This window comes from Oncorhynchus gorbuscha, linkage group LG07 (assembly GCF_021184085.1).
Source record: "Oncorhynchus gorbuscha isolate QuinsamMale2020 ecotype Even-year linkage group LG07, OgorEven_v1.0, whole genome shotgun sequence".
In the NCBI taxonomy this organism is placed as follows: Eukaryota; Metazoa; Chordata; class Actinopteri; order Salmoniformes; family Salmonidae; genus Oncorhynchus; species Oncorhynchus gorbuscha.
The window spans coordinates 86086727-86110593 of record NC_060179.1 but is presented as its reverse complement, the minus strand read 5'-3'; the positions used below and the strand labels follow the sequence as shown (position 1 = coordinate 86110593).

At 41.6% G+C, this 23867-nt stretch overlaps 1 protein-coding gene and 1 long non-coding RNA gene across 2 annotated transcripts in view; one reads left to right on the top strand and one right to left on the bottom strand.

Annotated features, from left to right (window-relative positions):
- Positions 1–23867, bottom strand: part of LOC124039065 (AT-rich interactive domain-containing protein 4B-like) — a 908546-nt gene that overhangs the window by 750448 nt on the left and 134231 nt on the right. The gene's annotated exons all lie outside the window — the stretch shown is intronic.
- LOC124040454 lies at positions 8303–16735 on the top strand. Its single transcript, XR_006839725.1, has 3 exons — positions 8303–8500; positions 14198–14244; positions 16109–16735. It is a non-coding gene; the product is annotated as an uncharacterized LOC124040454 (long non-coding RNA).

Below are 23867 nucleotides of genomic sequence, written 5' to 3'. Positions count from 1 at the left end.
CGCATCCGCATTTCGCTCCGCAGGTAGTATAACTTTTTCATTACATTTCATTACATTTCATTATAGTACAACGGTTTGATTTGTCTAATCTTAGCTATTTCTTCTTAGCTAGCTACATAGCCGTCTTTGTATCAAAGATAATTGCGTAATTATCGTATTTCGTCGTCCTAACGTAGTCTTCACTGCTCTGCCCAGCAGCTAGCCAGCTAGCAAACGTCCACCGATTAGCAGCACTGTAGAAACTATTACACTCAACTGAACGACTTGATTAGTGTAGTGTTAGCTAGCTACATAGCTGTCTTTGCTGTCTTCGTATCCAAGATAATTGTGTAGTTTAGAGTGTGTAGTCTTAGAGTGATTATCTTAATTTACCGAGGTTAGCTAGCCAGCTATTTGTCATCCTTAACGTAGGAGACACTGCTAGCTAGCCAACAGCTAGCCAACAGCTAGCCAACGTCTTCCGAATAGAACTCAACAACCCGGTCGCATTCCGCTTCGCTCCACAGGTAGTATCACATTTTCACTTCATTTCATTACAGTACAACGGTTTGATTTGTTTGATCGTAGCTAGCTACATAGCTAGCTACATAGCCGTCTTTGTATCAAAGATAATTGTGTAGTCTAGAGTGATTTTCTAGGTTAGCTAGCCAGCTATTGTCGTTCTTTTAACGCAACGTAACGTAATCAACACTGCTAGCTAGCCAGCTAGCCCCCGAATAGCAGCACTGTAGAAACTATTACACTCAACGGAACGACTTGATTAGTGTAGTGTCAACAACGCAGCCACTGCCAGCTAGCCTACAAAGTCAACAACGCAGCCACTGCCAGCTAGCCTACTTCAGCAGTACTGTATCATTTTAATCATTTTAGTCAATAAGATTCTTGCTACGTAAGCTTAACTTTCTGAACATTCGAGACGTGTAGTCCACTTGTCATTCCAATCTCCTTTGCATTAGCGTAGCCTCTTTTGTAGCCTGTCAACTATGTGTCTGTCTATCCCTGTTCTCTCCTCTCTGCACAGACCATACAAATGCTCCACACCGCGTGGCCGCGGCCACCCTAATCTGGTGGTCCCAGCGCGCACGACCCACGTGGAGTTCCAGGTCTCCGGTAGCCTCTGGAACTGCCGATCTGCGGCCAACAAGGGAGAGTTCATCTCAGCCTATGCCTCCCTCCAGTCCCTCGACTTCTTGGTACTGACGGAAACATGGATCACCACAGATAACACTGCCACTCCTACTGCTCTCTCTTCGTCCGCCCACGTGTTCTCGCACATCCCGAGAGCTTCTGGTCAGCGGGGTGGTGGCACCGGGATCCTCATCTCTCCCAAGTGGTCATTCTCTCTTTCTCCCCTTACCCATCTGTCTATCGCCTCCTTTGAATTCCATGCTGTCACAGTTACCAGCCCTTTCAAGCTTAACATCCTTATCATTTATCGCCCTCCAGGTTCCCTCGGAGAGTTCATCAATGAGCTTGATGCCTTGATAAGCTCCTTTCCTGAGGACGGCTCACCTCTCACAGTTCTGGGCGACTTTAACCTCCCCACGTCTACCTTTGACTCATTTCTCTCTGCCTCCTTCTTTCCACTCCTCTCCTCTTTTGACCTCACCCTCTCACCTTCCCCCCCTACTCACAAGGCAGGCAATACGCTCGACCTCATCTTTACTAGATGCTGTTCTTCCACTAACCTCATTGCAACTCCCCTCCAAGTCTCCGACCACTACCTTGTATCCTTTTCCCTCTCGCTCTCATCCAACACTTCCCACACTGCCCCTACTCGGATGGTATCGCGCCGTCCCAACCTTCGCTCTCTCTCCCCCGCTACTCTCTCCTCTTCCATCCTATCATCTCTTCCCTCTGCTCAAACCTATCTCCTGATTCTGCCTCCTCAACCCCCCTCTCCTCCCTTTCTGCATCCTTTGACTCTCTATGCCCTCTATCCTCCAGGCCGGCTCAGTCCTCCCCTCCCGCTCAGTGGCTCGACGACTCATTGCGAGCTCACAGAACAGGGCTCCGGGCAGCCGAGCGGAAATGGAGGAAAACTCGCCTCCCTGCGGACCTAGCATCCTTTCGCTCCCTCCTCTCCACATTTTCCTCTTCTGTCTCTGCTGCTAAAGCCACTTTCTACCACTCTAAATTCCAAGGCTCTGCCTCTAACCCTAGGAAGCTCTTTGCCACCTTCTCCTCCCTCCTGAATCCTCCTCCCCCCCTCCTCCCTCTCTGCAGATGACTTCGTCAACCATTTTGAAAAGAAGGTCGACGACATCCGATCCTCGTTTGCTAAGTCAAACGACACCGCTGGTTCTGCTCACACTGCCCTACCCTGTGCTCTGACCTCTTTCTCCCCTCTCTCTCCAGATGAAATCTCGTGTCTTGTGACGGCCGGCCACCCAACAACCTGCCCGCTTGACCCTATCCCCTCCTCTCTTCTCCAGACCATTTCCGGAGACCTTCTCCCTTACCTCACCTCGCTCATCAACTCATCCCTGACCGCTGGCTACGTCCCTTCCGTCTTCAAGAGAGCGAGAGTTGCACCCCTTCTGAAAAAACCTACACTCGATCCCTCCGATTTCAACAACTACAGACCAGTATCCCTTCTTTCTTTTCTCTCCAAAACTCTTGAACGTGCCGTCCTTGGCCAGCTCTCCCGCTATCTCTCTCAGAATGACCTTCTTGATCCAAATCAGTCAGGTTTCAAGACTAGTCATTCAACTGAGACTGCTCTCCTCTGTATCATGGAGGCGCTCCGCACCGCTAAAGCTAACTCTCTCTCCTCTGCTCTCATCCTTCTAGACCTATCGGCTGCCTTCGATACTGTGAACCATCAGATCCTCCTCTCCACCCTCTCCGAGTTGGGCATCTCCGGCGCGGCCCACTCTTGGATTGCGTTCTACCTGACAGGTCGCTCCTACCAGGTGGCGTGGCGAGAATCTGTCTCCTCACCACGTGTTCTCACCACTGGTGTCCCCCAGGGCTCTGTTCTAGGCCCTCTCCTATTCTCGCTATACACCAAGTCACTTGGCTCTGTCATAACCTCACATGGTCTCTCCTATCATTGCTATGCAGACGACACACAATTCATCTTCTCCTTTCCCCCTTCTGACGACCAGGTGGCGAATCGCATCTCTGCATGTCTGGCAGACATATCAGTGTGGATGACGGATCACCACCTCAAGCTGAACCTCGGCAAGACGGAGCTGCTCTTCCTCCCGGGGAAGGACTGCCCATTCCATGATCTCGCCATCACGGTTGACAACTCCATTGTGTCCTCCTCCCAGAGCGCTAAGAACCATGGCGTGATCCTGGACAACACCCTGTCGTTCTCAAATAACATCAAGGCGGTGGCCCGTTCCTGTAGGTTCATGCTCTACAACATCCGCAGAGTACGACCCTGCCTTACACAGGAAGCGGAGCAGGTCCTAATCCAGGCACTTGTCATCTCCCGTCTGGATTACTGCAACTCGCTGTTGGCTGGGCTCCTTGCCTGTGCCATCAAACCCCTACAACTCATCCAGAACGCCGCAGCCCGTCTGGTGTTCAACCTTCCCAAGTTCTCTCACGTCACCCCGCTCCTCCGCTCTCTCCACTGGCTTCCAGTTGAAGCTCGCATCCGCTACAAGACCATGGTGCTTGCCTACGGAGCTGTGAGGGGAACGGCACCTCAGTACCTCCAGGCTCTGATCAGGCCCTACACCCAAACAAGGGCACTGCGTTCATCCACCTCTGGCCTGCTCGCCTCCCTATCACTGAGGAAGTACAGTTCCCGCTCAGCCCAGTCAAAACTGTTCGCTGCTCTGGCCCCCCAATGGTGGAACAAACTCCCTCACGACGCCAGGACAGCGGAGTCAATCACCACCATCCGGAGACACCTGAAACCCCACCTCTTTAAGGAATACCTAGGATAGGATAAGTAAGCCTTCTCACCCCCCCTTTAAGATTTAGATGCACTATTGTAAAGTGACTGTTCCACTGGATGTCATAAGGTGAATGCACCAATTTGTAAGTCGCTCTGGATAAGAGCGTCTGCTAAATGACTTAAATGTAAAATGTAAATGTAAGTTAAGAACAAATTCTCATTTTTCAATGACGGCCTAGGAACAGTGGCCTGTTCAGGGGTAGAACAACAGATTTGTACCTTGTCAGCTCAGGGATTTGAACTTGCAATATTACAGTTACTAGTCCAATGCTCTAACCACTAGGCTACCCTGGTGGCCAATTTACCTTACTGGTAATTTCTGGTAATTTCACATACTGTACTTTAAGTCAAGTGTAATATGAACATTGTGTGCAGGTTTGAGGTAAAATGCAATGCACTTTTAACATTAGTCGGTTGTCAAGAAGTTGTTACATTACATTACATTTAAGTCATTTAGCAGACGCTCTTATCCAGAGCGACTTACAAATTGGTGCATTCACCTTATGACATCCAGTGGAACAGTCACTTTACAATAGTGCATCTAAATCTTAAGGGGGGGGTGAGAGGGATTACTTATCCTATCCTAGGTATTCCTTAAAGAGGTGGGGTTTCAGGTGTCTCCGGAAGGTGGTGATTGACTCCGCTGTCCTGGCGTTGTGAGGGAGTTTGTTCCACCATTGGGGGGCCAGAGCAGCGAACAGTTTTGACTGGGCTGAGCGGGAGCTGTACTTCCTCAGTGGTGGGGAGGCGAGCAGGCCAGAGGTGGATGAACGCAGTGCCCTTGTTTGGGTGTAGGGCCTGATCAGAGCCTGGAGGTACTGAGGTGCCGTTCCCCTCACAGCTCCGTAGGCAAGCACCATGGTCTTGTAGCGGATGCGAGCTTCAACTGGAAGCCAGTGGAGAGAGCGGAGGAGCGGGGTGACGTGAGAGAACTTGGGAAGGTTGAACACCAGACGGGCTGCGGCGTTCTGGATGAGTTGAAGGGGTTTAATGGCACAGGCAGGGAGCCCAGCCAACAGCGAGTTGCAGTAATCCAGACGGGAGATGACAAGTGCCTGGATTAGGACCTGCGCCGCTTCCTGTGTGAGGCAGGGTCGTACTCTGCGGATGTTGTAGAGCATGAACCTACAGGAACGGGCCACCGCCTTGATGTTGGTTGAGAATGACAGGGTGTTGTCCAGGATCACGCCAAGGTTCTTGGCGCTCTGGGAGGAGGACACAATGGAGTTGTCAACCGTGATGGCGAGATCATGGAACGGGCAGTCCTTCCCCGGGAGGAAGAGCAGCTCCGTCTTGCCAAGGTTCAGCTTGAGGTGGTGATCCATCATCCACACTGATATGTCTGCCAGACATGCAGAGATGCGATTCGCCACCTGGTCATCAGAAGGGGGAAAGGAGAAGATTAATTGTGTGTCGTCTGCATAGCAATGATAGGAGAGACCATGTGAGGTTATGACAGAGCCAAGTGACTTGGTGTATAGCGAGAATAGGAGAGGGCCAAGAACAGAGCCCTGGGGGACACCAGTGGTGAGAGCGCGTGGTGAGGAGACAGATTCTCGCCACGCCACCTGGTAGGAGCGACCTGTCAGGTAGGACGCAATCCAAGCGTGGGCCGCGCCGGAGATGCCTAACTCGGAGAGGGTGGAGAGGAGGATCTGATGGTTCACAGTATCGAAGGCAGCCGATAGATCTAGAAGGATGAGAGCAGAGGAGAGAGAGTTAGCTTTAGCAGTGCGGAGCGCCTCCGTGATACAGAGGAGAGCAGTCTCAGTTGAATGACTAGTCTTGAAACCTGACTGATTTGGATCAAGAAGGTCATTCAGAGAGAGATAGCGGGAGAGCTGGCCAAGGACGGCACGTTCAAGAGTTTTGGAGAGAAAAGAAAGACGGGATACTGGTCTGTAATTGTTGACATCGGAGGGATCGAGTGTAGGTTTTTTCAGAAGGGGTGCAACTCTTGCTCTCTTGAAGACGGAAGGGACGTAGCCAGCGGTCAGGGATGAGTTGATGAGCGAGGTGAGGTAAGGGAGAAGGTCTCCGGAAATGGTCTGGAGAAGAGAGGAGGGGATAGGGTCAAGCGGGCAGGTTGTTGGGCGGCCGGCCGTCACAAGACGCGAGATTTCATCTGGAGAGAGGGGAGAAAGAGGTCAGAGCACAGGGTAGGGCAGTGTGAGCAGAACCAGCGGTGTCGTTTGACTTAGCAAACGAGGATCGGATGTCGTCGACCTTCTTTTCAAAATGATTGACGAAGTCATCTGCAGAGAGGGAGGAGGGGGGGGAGGAGGATTCAGGAGGGAGGAGAAGGTGGCAAAGAGCTTCCTAGGGTTAGAGGCAGATGCTTGGAATTTAGCGTGGTAGAAAGTGGCTTTAGCAGCAGAGACAGAGGAGGAAAATGTAGAGAGGAGGGAGTGAAAGGATGCCAGGTCCGCAGGGAGGCGAGTTTTCCTCCATTTCCGCTCGGCTGCCCGGAGCCCTGTTCTGTGAGCTCGCAATGAGTCATCGAGCCACGGAGTGGGAGGGGAGGACCGAGCCGGCCTGGAGGATAGGGGACATAGAGAGTCAAAGGATGCAGAGAGGGAGGAGAGGAGGGTTGAGGAGGCAGAATCAGGAGATAGGTTGGAGAAGGTTTGAGCGGAGGGAAGAGATGATAGGATGGAAGAGGAGAGAGTAGCGGGGAGAGAGAGCGAAGGTTGGGACGGTGCGATACCATCCGAGTAGGGGCAGTGTGGGAGGTGTTGGATGAGAGCGAGAGGGAAAAGGATACAAGGTAGTGGTCGGAGACTTGGAGGGGAGTTGCAATGAGGTTAGTGGAAGAACAGCATCTAGTAAAGATGAGGTCGAGCGTATTGCCTGCCTTGTGAGTAGGGGGGAAGGTGAGAGGGTGAGATCAAAAGAGGAGAGGAGTGGAAAGAAGGAGGCAGAGAGGAAAGAGTCAAAGGTAGACGTGGGGAGGTTAAAGTCGCCCAGAACTGTGAGAGGTGAGCCGACCTCAGGAAAGGAGCTTATGTTCCCAACAGATATCAGATAGTATACCACCAACATGTCAACGAGATGGCAGAGAATCATATGCCTTCATTGCAGTAGAAATACCATAGATGACTAGCTATAATAATAATATACTGTTCATTCTAATTTTATGTTTAACAATCACAAACTGCTTCATTATCATGTTGTCAGTTGTTGAGAATCTAACTGTAGATGGCAAAACAATCAACAATAGATATGCAAACCAATATTCTTCAACACGCATGCAAATATGATTGTGCTGCTTGTATATTGTCAGCTCCAACTGACATGCCAAAAGCACAAGTCACTAAACAGCCATGAAACAACACTTAAAAACAACATTAGCTTATTTGCGAGTCTTTTGTTGTCTAGTCAGTCATTACAAAGTGTGATTTTGTACAGGCTGTAAATAAATCACTCCATCCATCTTGTCAGTCAGTATCTGTGAATTTCCCCCACTTCAGCCCCTTTTCTTAGCGAGACAATTTGCTGACATTAGAGCGCAGGTCAACAAGCTTTTCCCAGAACATTTTTTTTATCATCCAAAAAAACATTCAGTATGAACTCACGTATTGACTCCAAGTAAACTGTACCATCAAATATTATCATAGTTCTCCAAACTACACCATGACAGCGATACACTGAGTCAAGTAACATTAGCATGTGAAGCCAAGATTATTTGGTCCCCAAAACATCTCTGCCAACCTTCTACTACTGTTACCTGGTGAACCCGATTAGCCACTATTCACCCCATTAAAAGGTGGGATACCACGTTCAACATATAAATGGTGTGATTGGTAAGATTTTTCTACCTTTTAAAAATATGGTGATTGGTGGCAATACGGTATTCACTAGTTAGTTACCACAGCCACAAAGTAACCATGCGCTATACAACAACCATTCGTTTTCTGGACTTAATGTAAGGTTATGATTAAGCATACTGCTAGCCGTGTGGTTAGGTTAGAAATCAGATTAAAATAAGATCAATTGTAGAAATAGGTTGGGTTTCTCCAACCTGGCTGTTGTAACTAGTGACGACTCTATAAAGTCTCCTTAACAGAGAACCCGCAGGAGTAGGTGGGGCACTCAACAACCTCTTTCGAGTGCTCCTCGGAGGGAATTGTGGGAGCTGTCGTTTTTTGCATCGTTTCTTGTCCGTATCTGCCCAGCCTATGCAGGTGTAAATAACTCCTGTAATGACTACATCTCCCACCTACACACGCCGTTATTAAAGAATACTGGAAACGTTGTATCGGAAAAACAACAACATCCAATCATACAAGCTAAAGGGCGGCAACCATAATGTGTTGTCCAATGAGGGACCATATTGAAGGCCGTAGGCGGGTTGAGGAATCCGCCAGTCCTTTTCAGAACGGGGGGAGAGCATCACAGAGAAACCGCTCTCTATCTTCGGATACGGTGTTCGACTCGGACGAATTCACATCCCAACATCAACCAGACAGGGGTCAGCGGACCAACGCATACAACCTGGGAAATTGGGGGATTACATTTTTAAAAAATGGATTCCTCTGGACATTTCCTTCGTCGAAAGAAGACTTCATCAAATTGACTTCATAGGTAAAGGGATTGTGCTTTTGCATGCTTTAGGACAATGAAACATTTAACTACATTGCATGTCGATGTCTGAAAGAAAAACAAACAACGGATTCAACTGTGATCAAAATGAAGCGAGAGTAAATTGAAACATCAATCGTGAAAATGTTATCGTAACTCTTAAATGCAGACACGGTTAACCAAACCGTTTCCTCTGTGTATCCGTTTTTATTTTATGAATAGCGTAACAGTTATGGTAAAGCTCGTTTCAGCATCTCTTACTTTATTTCATGCTAAACAATGCGGCTTGTTAACGTTATTCATTGTATCCCGCGCTGTTGTCGACATGTTTCACAATCGTACTGAAAGGGATCACTTTCTACCGGACTAACAACCGACTGTTGTTTTGGGCTTAAACACTGCGACCACGTTGTTGTGTTTGCTTGGTAGCTCGTTAACTGGGAGGACACGCTGCCAGGTCCGAGCTGGTCCTTATGTAAGACTGGCTACATGGTGATGGAAGTATTTTTCCATTTATAAATTGCCTCTTGCATCGACTTCCAATCGGTATCTGGAGTTTCACAACCAGCCGGCTGGGAATCTGAACTGGGCAACATTTATTTTGTTGCCTTGATTTTAGCGCAGAAACTATGTTGCAACTCAATCAAGTCCCTGTAGTCGCAGCTCGACACATTGTTATTTACATGTTCATCCTCATCGAAGTGATTTCGTCGTTTTTTGTTGCCTGATTATTCCGGGTAGACACCCACTTCCATTTACATTTTACATTTAAGTCATTTAGCAGACGCTCTTATCCAGAGCGACTTACAAATTGGTGCATTCACCTTATGATATCCCCTGCCTGTCCGCGCCTCTGTCAAAAATGGCCAAAAACGAAGTGAGCAGAAGAGAAATGACAACCCAGACTGTGATCGCGGATCCGTTTTGTTCGCTAACCCATCCGAGCTGCAGTGTGCGGCAAGTTGCAGGGACCAGGGACATATTGGACGTGCATTGACATGTTGAGACAGCTTGCTGCTTAACGTCGAGCTGGGGGAAAGGATTGGACCTGCGGTGTTGTCTTGGGTGACATTGTAGCCATCGAGATGTCTCCAAGAGAAAGGGATCTATCGAGCCTCCTAAACAGTGACTTTATCCTCGGAGAGTATTATGTGTTTATAATTCCGTGTTTGAAACTACTTTATTGGGTTCGACCTTGTTGTCACATTTGTTTCTTTGTCAGAGAGCCACACACCGATGTCCTCGACCGCCACAGCAGATCTGTACAAAAACAGATCACCGCTCGCACAGACTTGAGTGAATAAATCTGTTTCCAATAGTCCCGCAGCACTGTTACTTTCAATGACTTTATCGTGCTTTGCTGTCATTGAAGTGTAATGATTCGTGTCAGCTTTTGGTTAGTGTTGTCGAGCTTAGTTTTATCGCACTATTTGGCTACGGATCCTCGGTGGAGAGCGCTGGGTACGGTCGGGTCACCCACTCGAATAATGATGTCACATTGAAGAGATGATTTAGAGAAGCGCAGGTGAATTCCGACTTTTTAAAAATACACATTTCCGAATGTGCTGATTTGTGCACGTTGTCTGTTTTCTCGACTGTTAAAAGTGTTTCTGCTGTGTGGCAGACTGGGCTGGAGCGACTGAAATGGCGTCATCCAGCGCTGTACAGACCGGAGAAGAGACATTGCAGCCTCCCAGTTCCCTAGATATCAAGCAACTGTACTTAACCCTCACCGCATGGTTTTCAGTTTGGGGCATTTCTCCGATCCGTGGTTCATTTGTAACTTTTGTTCAACGACCGGGACTGCTGGGTGTTAATGTTATCGAACGGTATGTTAGTGTGGTGTTACTGTTTGTTCTCGGCTGTCTGTCGCCATAGAAAAGCCCCAGACTAGACTGGGAGGATACATGGTCTTTACATCCACGTCTCTAACGTGTTGTAATTGGAACGATCAGTTTACTACGTTCACAACAAGAATGAAAAGTAACGGTGCCAACGTTGTCCGGTTGAGTAACATCAAGACCTGAAACGCCCTTTTCCCTGATATCATGACTCTCCTGTGACTCGATCAGACCTCTCTGATTGCTTGTTGTGTAGGTAGTATTGTGTGATTTAAGGTTGTAAAATGCTTATGGAATTTCGAGTAATGATTCATTGTCATGCATATGTCATATTTGTCTTTTTTTTGTTGTTCAAATGCTTTGACATTGTAATAATTCCACGAAATACCTAATGAATAAAACACAGCGTTGGTGACAACACTGTCTTAAAAATGAATGGATTTGACCGCTGGGAACTTTTGGAAATGAAGCTTCTCCTCCCGACCGTGTCGTTCTACTTGTAAAATGATTTCCAACTTGACCCACTTCAGCTAAAAATTATGAGGCTACGCTGAACTGCTATTGTGGAAATTAATATATTATGACTATATATATATATATTTTTTAAAATTATATATATATTTTAATTATATGATGACTGTCACTGTGTGTTCATTAGCATTTTGTACACTAGCCTGAGTGCCAGTCTGCTTGTGCCATCATGCAAACAATGTTTGGCGTGACAATAAGTCAAGGATTTAGCATGATGGCACAGACTGACACTCAGGCTAGTGTACAAAATAGTGCTGAGCTATTAGTGCTTTTTGAGGCTGGTTCGGTTTGTAAAATAATAAATCACGTTTTTTGATTTTGGCTTTTATTATTTTAGACATTAAATGCTGTAACAGAATAAAACAATTAATGAAAGTCCCATGATGGTAGACTGCCCATGACTAATTTATTACTTAACCATCAGTTATTCATATTACATTACTTAACACATTTCCGTTGAGCATATTACATGTATTTTATTTGATGACATTTTATTCCAAGTCTCTATGGTCAACATGTCTCTATATACAGTTGAAGTCCTGAGGGTTACATATACCTAAGCCAAATACATTGAAACTCAGTTTTTCACAATTTCTGACATTTCATCCTAGTAAAAATTCCCTGTCTTAGATCAGTTAGGATCACCACTTTATTTTAAGAATGTGAAATGTCAGAATAATAGTAGAGAATTATTTATTTCAGCTTTTATTTCCTTCATCACATTCCCAGTGGGTCAGAAGTTTACATAAACTCAATTAGTATTTGGTAGCATTGCCTTTAAATTGTTTAACTTGGGTCAAAAGTTTTGGGTAGCCTTCCATAAGCTTCCCACGATAAGTTGGGTGAATTTTGGCCCATTCCTCCTGACAGCGCTGGTGTAACTGAGTCAGGTTTGTATTCCTTCTTGCTCGCATATGCTTTGTCAGTTCTGCCCACACATTGTCTAAAGGATTGAGGTCAGGGTTTTGTCATGGCCACTCCAATACCTTGACTTTGTCCCTTAAGACATTTTGCCACAACTTTGGAAGTATGCTTGGAGTCATTGTCCATTTGGAAGACCCATTTGCGACCTAACTTAAACTTTCCTGACTGGTGTCTTGATGTTGCTTCAATATATCCACATAATTCCCATTGCCATCTATTTTGTGAAGTGCACCAGTCCCTCCTGCAGCAAAGCACCCCCACAACATGCTGCAACGTGCTTCACGGTTGGGATGGTGTTCTTCGGCTTGCAAGCATCCCACTTTTCCCTCCAAACATAACCATGGTCATTATGGCCAAACCGTTCTATTTTTTTGTTTCATCAGACCAGAGGACATTTCTCTAAAAAGTATGATCTTTGTCCCCATGTGCAGTTGCAAACCGTAGTCTGGCTTTTTAATGGCTGTTTTGGAGCAGTGCCTTCTTCCTTGCTGAGCGGCCTTTCAGCTTATGTCGATATATTTCCCATGACGTCAAGCAAAGAGGCACCGAGTTTGAAGGTAGGCCTTGAAATACATCTACAGGTACACCTCCAATTGATTCAAATTATGTCAATTAGCCTATCAGAAGCTTCTAAAGCCACGACATCATTTTCTGGAATTGTCCAAGCTGTTAAAATGCACAGTCAAGTTAGTGTATGTAAACTTCTGACCCACTGGAATTGTGATACAGTGAAATAATCTGTCTGTAAACTGTTGTTGGAAAAATTACTTGTCATGCACAAAGTAGATGTCCTAACCAACTTTCCCAAACTATACTGTTAACCTCTCTGGTACAAGTGGGATGGTAGCGTCCCACCTCGACAACAGCTAGTGAAATTGCAGGGCACCAAATTCAAAACAACAGAAATCCCATAATTACATTTTCTCAAACATACAAGTATTATACCCCATGTTAAAGGTAAACTTCTTGTTAATCCAAAATGTCTGATTTCAAAAAGGCTTTACAGCGAAAGCACACCATGAGATTATGTTAGGTCACCGCCGAGCCACGGACAACCATACAGCCATTTTCCAACCAAGGAGAGGTGTCACAAAAGTCAGAAATAGCGTTAAAATTAATCACTTACCTTTGATTTTCATCTGGTGGCACTCCCAGGACTTCCATGTCAAACAAAACAAACATGTAAATGTAAATAAATGTTTGTATTGTTTGACAATGTCCCTCTTTATGTCCAAAAACCTCAGTTTTGGTGGTGCGTTTAGTTCAGTAATCCAAAGGCACAATGCGGGCTCTCAACATCCCAGATTTCAATAAAAAAACAGCCATACAAAATAATAGTACATCCTGGATGGATTTTCCTCAGGTTTTCGCCTGCCATATCAGTTCCGTTATACTCACAGACATTATTTTAACAGTTTTAGAAACTTCAGAAACTTCATCTACCAATTATATGCATATCCTAGCTTCTGGGCCTGAGTAGCAGGCAATTTCATTTGGGCACTCTTTTCATCCGAAATTCCGAATGCTGCCCCCTACCCCAGTGAAGTTAACAAGAAATTTGTGGAGTGGTTGAAACACTTAGGTTGGAGTTATTAAAACTTGTTTATGTAAACTTCTGACTTCAACTGTACCTGCTGCCTTTGCTGTCTGACAAAATCCTTCTTTTAGTCGTTCGAAGTAAATAAAGCATTAATTTGACTGCTGAATACCAACTATCAATTACTTGGATCATGTATTTTCAGGTTGAGAAGCAACTGCGCTCTATCCCCCTGTCTCCGTGTCTGCCCCACATAGTGCTGTGGACTGGATAAGTAGGTGCACAGTTGCTTATGGACATGGTAGTTTAGCGCAGAAAATGTGCAAATTAACTCTGTAGAATATTGGCCTGTTTGGAACTACAACTCCCTACTACATTTATTTTTTAATGTAACCTTTTTAACTAGGCAAGTCAGTTAAGAACAACTTCTTATTTAAAATGATGGCCTACTGGGGAACAGTGGGTTAACTGCCTAGTTCAGGGGCACAATGACAGACTTTTACCCTGTCAGCTCTGGGATTCGGTCCAGAAACCTTTTGGTTACTGGCCTAACTCTCTAACCACTAGGCTACCTGCTGCCACCGGTCGTTGCAAACATTACACAGTTCGGGCTTGACCTGATTCATCTCTAGAAAAACTGCATTAATCTCACAGAAAACAATTGAAAGAAATGGAATTGAAATAATTGAACTGTCGTCAGTCTATATATAATATATATTTTTTGGTCAATCGCTCAGCACTAGTACACAATTGTTCCAACACAGAAAGCTATTACACCCAGTATTATACAACGTCATGGATGTCAGGGCTAACGGTGACATGACCTCAGATTATGCCTGACTGACAGTTTCCAAACTTCATTTTCAGACACAGAATCATTACGCTGAAGAAGAGCCTAGAGGACTGGGATGAAGGTAATACAGTCCCATACTTTACACATTATTTATATGAATACTCCTGTGTTGATATGTCTTCCCTTCATAGCTAGCGAGGGGATTGAAGACTGACTGATAGGTGTTTTATAGTGTAGACTCACTGGAGAGGTGGAGCACCATGCCCTAACCCCCTAACCCTATCCCTCCTCATGTCACCAAGCCCATTAACCAGAACCCCGGGCCTCTCCTTTCCCCAGAACCCCGGGCCTCTCCTTTCCCCAATCTCTAGGCTCAGGCTTCTCCCATTTAGACCCCTGTCTGCTCCCTGGTCCCTCCTCTCCTTCTCCTCCAAGTCAGGTTCAGAGTTGTGTTGTGATGGAGATGTGGAGTACTTCCTGAAGACTGGCTGTGGCATCTCACTATTCTTTTCTGCTTCTACTCTGCCTGCCTCCAGCCAGCCTTTCTTTCTCTCTGCTTTCCTTTTAAGAACACTTATTGACAATTGTGCCTTTGCTTTAAAAAGGTCTTGAAACTTCAGTTATTTTACAGAACTGTTTTTTTGAGGGAGGTGGAGTTAATGAGGAAAGGTTTTCACGATGGTGTTCGTTTTTACAAAACATTGGGTGTAAAATTGCAAATACCTATAATATATTAAGTCTTAACTTACTGTGTTGATGTTTGCGTGTTAATTTTTGATAAATAGCATGAGTGGAAATGAGCCTTGTCCCAGATCTTTGTGCTGTTTTGCTATTGACTATATAGGAGTTGGTAAGGCAGCATAAACAGATCTGGGACCAGGCTGGAGGGGAATCACTTCTTCAAAGCCAATCTGGCAGAGTGAAACAGACCAAGTAAATGTTTCCTGTTTGTTTGAAACATTCCTAGTTATAATTGTACACTGCAAATTAGTCATGTTACCAAAGTAAATCTGGTTCTGCAACATGAGGTTCAGTCTGCAGTAACGGGTCTGTGTTTACAACATGAGGTTCAGTCTGCAGTAACAGGTCTGTGTTTACAACATGAGGTTCAGTCTGCAGTAACAGGTCTGTGTTTACAATACAGCCTCTACAACACGAGGTTCAGTCTGCAGTAACAGGTCTGTGTTTACAATACAGCCTCTACAACATGAGGTTCAGTCTGCTGTAACAGGTCTGTGTTTACAACATGAGGTTCAGTCTGCTGTAACAGGTCTGTGTTTACAACATAATATATAATAATATATATATGCCATTTAGCAGACGCTTTTATCCAAAGCGACTTACAGTCATGTGTGCATACATTCTACGTATGGGTGGTCCCGGGGATCGAACCCACTACCCTGGCGTTACAAGCGCCATGCTCTACCAACTGAGCTACAGAGGTTCAGTCTGCTGTAACAGGTCTGTGTTTACAACATGAGGTTCAGTCTGCAGTAACAGGTCTGTGTTTACAATACAGCCTCTACAACATGAGGTTCAGTCTGCTGTAACAGGTCTGTGTTTACAACATGAGGTTCAGTCTGCAGTAACAGGTCTGTGTTTACAATACAGCCTCTACAACATGAGGTGCAGTCTGCAGTAACAGGTCTGTGTTTACAATACAGCCTCTACAACATGAGGTTCAGTCTGCTGTAACAGGTCTGTGTTTACAACATGAGGTTCAGTCTGCAGTAACAGGTCTGTGTTTACAATACAGCCTCTACAACATGAGGTGCAGTCTGCAGTAACAGGTCTGTGTTTACAATACAGCCTCTACAACATGAGGTTCAGTCTGCAGTAACAGATGTTAGTTAATCTTTATAAGTGTAGGTGTGCTGATTAACTACAGGGTGGATGCTTAGGCCCCTGGCCTGGTTCTGAGTTCAGGCCAAACTTGTTGTGTATCACTGGACAGAGGCTTCCAACTCCCTTTACATTCCTGGCAGGCCCCTGGTTGACTGGCCAAAGAGCCCCTCTTTCTCCAACCTGCATCCAACTCACACAGACTGGCTGCGGTCTACAGACAAGACTGACACTATGGTTCACACTAACCATAGTATCAAAGGACCACCCATCAAAAAATGTTCCGTGACCCCAAGATACAAAACTGAAAAAATGAATGACATTATTTCGATAATGTTATGAACATGAACGCTGTCTGATTCATTAAAAAAAGTTCCGATGTTTATAATAATAATAATATATGCCATTTAGCAGACGCTTTTATCCAAAGCGACTTAAGCATCAATCCCTGCATGTGTTGGGTGATTTCCCTAGCAACGTTCTGACTACGGCAACAAGGTCTGTTTTTGTGGACACTTTCTCCGCACGTCCACTCCTGGCTGCATGTTCTGCCATAGAAATATAATGAATAGAACGTGCGTCACCATTCCGTTCATTGATGGCATAATTGTTGGACTGGCGGCCATTGATAGTACCCAATTTGTAAGTCGCTCTGGATAAGAGCGTCTGCTAAATGACTTAAATGTAATGTAATGTAATGTACCAATGGGAGCAAAGCACAAAGAGTAAGCAGGAAGTATACCATCAATATGTGCTGTGATTTGTTGATTCATCTGACATTACAAATAAAATACACTCCATTGCGTGAGCCACATCAGTTAACATAATTTGAATGAACATTACCATGGAAGTTGTTGATTACAATACCAGGCAGCCATTACCAGTGTACCTACGAGTTTACCAGTCACATTGTCAGATTAGAGGTTCCAAGCCTGTTCTATTCATTCTATGTTTTCAGCAAGGCGCAACAGTTTCATCACATTAAGAGTTCATGTTACCTCAAAGGACTCAACCGCAAGAATGCCATCCCGTCTTCAGTCAGTTGTTCGTTGCAATATTATTATTATTATTATATCTTTACATTATTATATAATTTATTATCATTATTATTATCATCTATATTATTATTATATCATTATTACATCCATATTATTATTATTATTATTACATCTATATTATTATTATTACATCCATATTATTATTATTATTATTACATCCATATTATTATTATTATTACATCCATATTATTATTATTATTATTACATCTATATTATTATTATTATTATTATTATTACATCCATATTATTATTATTATTACATCCATATTATTATTATTATTATTATTACATCTATATTATTATTATTATTATTATTACATCTATATTATTATTATTATTATATCTATATTATTATTATTATTATATCATTATTACATCCATATTATTATTATTATTATTATATTATTATAATATTATTATTACATCTATATTATTATTATTATTATATCATTATTACATCTATATTATTATTATTATATCATTATTACATCTATATTATTATTTATTATTATATTATTATTACATCTATATTATTATTATTATTATTACATCTATATTATTATTATTATATCATTATTACATCCATATTATTATTATTATTATTATTACATCTATATTATTATTATTATTATTATATCATTATTACATCCATATTATTATTATTATTATTACATCTATTATTATTATTATTATATCATTATTACATCCATATTATTATTATTATTATTACATCTATTATTATTATTATTATTATTATTACATCTATATTATTATTATTATATCATTATTACATCTATATTATTATTATTATTATATCATTATTACATCTATATTATTATTATTATTATTATTATATCATTATTACATCCATATTATTATTATTATTATTATTATTATTACATCTATTATTATTATTATTATTATTATTATTATTATTACATCTATATTATTATTATTATTATTACATCTATATTATTATTATTACATCTATATTATTATTATTATTATTATTACATCTATATTATTATTATTAGTATTATTATTATTATTTATATTATTATTATTATTATTATTATTACATCTATATTATTATTATTATTATTATATCATTATTACATCCATATTATTATTATTATTATTATTATTATTATTATTATTATATCATTATTACATCCATATTATTATTATTATTACATCTATATTATTATTATTATTATATCATTATTACATCCATATTATTATTATTATTATTATTATTATATCATTATTACATCCATATTATTATTATTATTATATCATTATTACATCCATATTATTATTATTATTATTACATCTATATTATTATTATTATTATTATTATTATTATTATTATTATTATTATATCATTATTACATCCATATTATTATTATTATTATTATTATTAATATTACATCCATATTATTATTATTATTATTATATCATTATTACATCCATATTATTATTATTATATCATTATTACATCTATTATTATTATTATTATTATTATTATTACATCTATATTATTATTATTATTATTATTATATCATTATTACATCTATATTATTATTATTATTATATCATTATTACATCTATTATTATTATTATTATTATTATTATTATTATATCATTATTACATCTATATTATTATTATATCATTATTACATCCATATTATTATTATTATAATTATTACATCTATATTATTATTATTATTATATCATTATTACATCCATATTATTATTATTATTATTATTATTACATCTATATTATTATTTATATCATTATTACATCTATTATTATTTATATCATTATTACATCTATATTATTATTTATATCATTATTACATCTATATTATTATTTATATCATTATTACATCTATATTATTATTATATCATTATTACATTTATATCATTATTACATCCATATTATTATTATTATTATTATTATTATTATTATATCATTATTACATCCATATTATTATTATTATTATTACATCTATATTATTATTATTATTATATCATTATTACATCCATATTATTATTATTATTATTATTATTATTATTACATCCATATTATTATTATTATTATATCATTATTACATCCATATTATTATTATTATTATATCATTATTACATCTATTATTATTATTATTATTATTATTACATCTATATTATTATTATTATTATTATTATTATATCATTATTACATCTATATTATTATTATTATTATATCATTATTACATCTATTATTATTATTATTATTATTATTATTATTATTATTATTATTATATCATTATTACATCTATATTATTATTATATCATTATTACATCCATATTATTATTATTATAATTATTACATCTATATTATTATTATTATTATATCATTATTACATCCATATTATTATTATTATTATTATTATTACATCTATATTATTATTTATATCATTATTACATCTATTATTATTTTCCGGTCACAACTTGCAGGCTTGTTTTCAAATTGCTGTGCGTTTTGTTGCCAACCTATTTTGCTACCTGACAACTTTACGGGTTTCACTTTTTAATTACCGTTCATATATTTATTTTTTCCTCGACTTTTTCACTCCGGACGCTTTATCTGGACACGATTCGTCAGGACCTCCAACAGCCGAAGCTAAGTAGTAACATTAACATGATGCCTTCTAATTGCAGCCGCTGTGCTCGCCTTACGGCGAGGATAGCTGTACTGCAAGCCCAGCTTCAGACGCAATCGTTAGGCAAGGGTAATTTCAGTGTAGGAAAGGATGAAACAGCGTCTGTGCCACCAGTAAGTACAGATAGTAGTATAAATCCCCTGGCACAGTCCCCGCAGCCGGACAACTTTCTCACGGTTTCTGGAAGGAAATGCTGTAGGAACGCTCAACCGGTGTCGCTCATTCAGCAGACAGAAACTTTCAACCGGTTCTCCCCATTAAGCAGCGGGTCGGTGTCAGAGGCCGAGTCTTCTCTGGTCTCTACTCCTCCCGTTACGGGGTCTGAGACGCCGAAGCTTCCCACCATTAGCTCTGACAAATTGAAAACTCTAGTCATTGGCGACTCCATTACCCGCAGTATTAGACTTAAAGCGAATCATCCAGCGATCATACACTGTTTACCCGGGGGCAGGGCTACCGACGTTAAGGCTAATCTGAAGATGGTGCTGGCTAAAGCTAAAACTGGCGAGTGTAGAGAGTATAGAGATATTGTTATCCACGTCGGCACCAACGATGTTAGGATGAAACAGTCAGAGATCACCAAGCGCAACATAGCTTCTGCGTGCATATCAGCTAGAAAGATGTGTCGGCATCGAGTAATTGTCTCTGGCCCCCTCCCAGTTAGGGGGAGTGATGAGCTCTACAGCAGAGTCTCACAACTCAATCGCTGGTTGAAAACTGTTTTCTGCCCCTCCCAAAAGATAGAATTTGTAGATAATTGGCCCTCTTTCTGGGACTCGCCCACAAACAGGACCAAGCCTGACCTGCTGAGGAGTGACGGACTCCATCCTAGCTGGAGGGGTGCTCTCATCTTATCTGCCAACATAGACAGGGCTCTAACTCCTCTAGCTCCACAATGAAATAGGGTGCAGGCCAGGCAGCAGGCTATTAGCCAGCCTGCCAGCATCGTGGAGTCTGCCACTAGCATAGTTAGTGTAGTCAGCTCAGCTATCACCATTGAGACCGTGTCTGTGCCTCGACCTGGGTTGGGCAAAACTAAACATGGCGGTGTTCGCCTTAGCAATCTCACTAGGATAAAGACCACCTCCATTCCTGTCATTACTGAAAGAGATCATGATACCTCACATCTCAAAATAGGGCTACTTAATGTTAGATCCCTTACTTCAAAGGCAATTATAGTCAATGAACTAATCACTGATCATAATCTTGATGTGATTGGCCTGACTGAAACATGGCTTAAGCCTGATGAATTTACTGTGTTAAATGAGGCCTCACCTCCTGGCTACACTAGTGACCATATCCCCCGTGCATCCCGCAAAGGCGGAGGTGTTGCTAACATTTACGATAGCAAATTTCAATTTACAAAAAAAAAAATGACGTTTTCGTCTTTTGAGCTTCTAGTCATGAAATCTATGCAGCCTACTCAATCACTTTTTATAGCTACTGTTTACAGGCCTCCTGGGCCATATACAGCGTTTCTCACTGAGTTCCCTGAATTCCTATCAGACCTTGTAGTCATTGCAGATAATATTCTAATCTTTGGTGACTTTAATATTCACATGGAAAAGTCCACAGACCCACTCCAAAAGGCTTTTGGAGCCATCATCGACTCAGTGGGTTTTGTCCAACATGTCTCTGGACCCACTCACTCTCACAGTCATACGCTGGACCTAGTTTTGTCCCATGGAATAAATGTTGTGGATCTTAATGTTTTTCCTCATAATCCTGGACTATCAGACCACCATTTTATTACGTTTGCAATTGCAACAAATAATCTGCTCAGACCCCAACCAAGGAACATCAAAAGTCGTGCTATAAATTCACAGACAACACAAAGATTCCTTGATGCCCTTCCAGACTCCCTCTGCCTACCCAAGGACGCCAGAGGACAAAAATCCGTTAACCACCTAACTGAGGATCTCAATTTAACCTTGCGCAATACCTAGATGCAGTTGCACCCCTAAAAACTAAAAAAATGTCTCATAAGAAACTAGCTCCATGGTACACAGAAAATACCCGAGCTCTGAAGCAAGCTTCAGAAAATTGGAACGGAAATGGCGCCACACCAAACTGGAAGTCTTCCGACTAGCTTGGAAGGATGGTACCGTGCAGTACCGAAGAGCCCTTACTGCTGCTCGATCGTCCTATTTTTCTAACTTAATTGAGGAAAATAAGAACAATCCGAAATTCCTTTTTGATACTGTGGCAAAGCTAACTAAAAAGCAGCATTCCCCAAGAGAGGATGACTTGCACTTTAGCAGTGATAAATTCATGAACTTCTTTGAGGAAAAGATTATGATTATTAGAAAGCAAATTACGGACTCCTCTTTAAACCTGCGTATTCCTCCAAACCTCAGTTGTCCTGAGTCTGCACAACTCTGCCAGGACCTAGGATCAAGAGAGACGCTCAAGTGTTTTAGTACTATATCTCTTGACACAATGATGAAAATAATCATGGCCTCTAAACCTTCAAGCTGTATACTGGACCCTATTCCAACTAAACTACTGAAAGAGCTGCTTCCTGTGCTTGGCCCTCCTATGTTGAACATAATAAACGGCTCTCTATCCACTGGATGTGTACCAAACTCACTAAAAGTGGCAGTAATAAAGCCTCTCTTGAAAAAGCCAAACCTTGACCCAGAAAATATAAAAAACTATCGGCCTATATCGAATCTTCCATTCCTCTCAAAGATTTTAGAGAAGGCTGTTGCGCAGCAACTCACTGCCTTCCTGAAGACAAACAATGTATACGAAATGCTTCAGTCTGGTTTTAGACCCCATCATAGCACTGAGACGGCACTTGTGAAGGTGGTAAATGACATTTTGATGGCATCGGACCGAGGCTCTGCATCTGTCCTCGTGCTCCTAGACCTTAGTGCTGCTTTTGATACCATCGATCACCACATTCTTTTGGAGAGATTGGAAACCCAAATTGGTCTACACGGACATGTTCTGGCCTGGTTTAGGTCTTATCTGTCGGAAAGATATCAGTTTGTCTCTGTGAATGGTTTGTCCTCTGACAAATCAACTGTACATTTCGGTGTTCCTCAAGGTTCTGTTTTAGGACCACTATTGTTTTCACTATATATTTTACCTCTTGGGGATGTTATTCGAAAACATAATGTAAACTTTCACTGCTATGCGGATGACACACAGCTGTACATTTCAATGAAACATGGTGAAGCACCAAAATTGCCCTCGCTAGAAGCATGTGTTTCAGACATAAGGAAGTGGATGGCTGCAAACTTTCTACTATTAAACTCGGACAAAACAGAGATGCTTGTTCTAGGTCCCAAGAAACAAAGAGATCTTCTGTTGAATCTGACAATTAATCTTAATGGTTGTACAGTCGTCTCAAATAAAACTGTGAAGGACCTCGGCGTTACTCTGGACCCTGATCTCTCTTTTGAAGAACATATCAAGACCATTTCGAGGACAGCTTTTTTCCATCTACGTAACATTGCAAAAATCAGAAACTTTCTGTCCAAAAATGATGCAGAAAAATTAATCCATGCTTTTGTCACTTCTAGGTTAGACTACTGCAATGCTCTATTTTCCGGCTACCCGGATAAAGCACTAAATAAACTTCAGTTAGTGCTAAATACGGCTGCTAGAATCCTGACTAGAACCAAAAAATTTGATCATATTACTCCAGTGCTAGCCTCTCTACACTGGCTTCCTGTCAAAGCAAGGGCTGATTTCAAGGTTTTACTGCTAACCTACAAAGCATTACATGGGCTTGCTCCTACCTACCTCTCTGATTTGGTCCTGCCGTACATACCTATACGTACGCTACGGTCACAAGACGCAGGCCTCCTAATTGTCCCTAGAATTTCTAAGCAAACAGCTGGAGGCAGGGCTTTCTCCTATAGAGCTCCATTTTTATGGAACGGTCTGCCTACCCATGTCAGAGACGCAAACTCGGTCTCAACCTTTAAGTCTTTACTGAAGACTCATCTCTTCAGTGGGTCATATGATTGAGTGTAGTCTGGCCCAGGAGTGGGAAGGTGAACGGAAAGGCTCTGGAGCAACGAACCGCCCTTGCTGTCTCTGCCTGGCCGGTTCCCCGTTTTCCACTGGGATTCTCTGCCTCTAACCCTGTTACGGGGCTGAGTCACTGGCTTGCTGGGGCTCTCTCG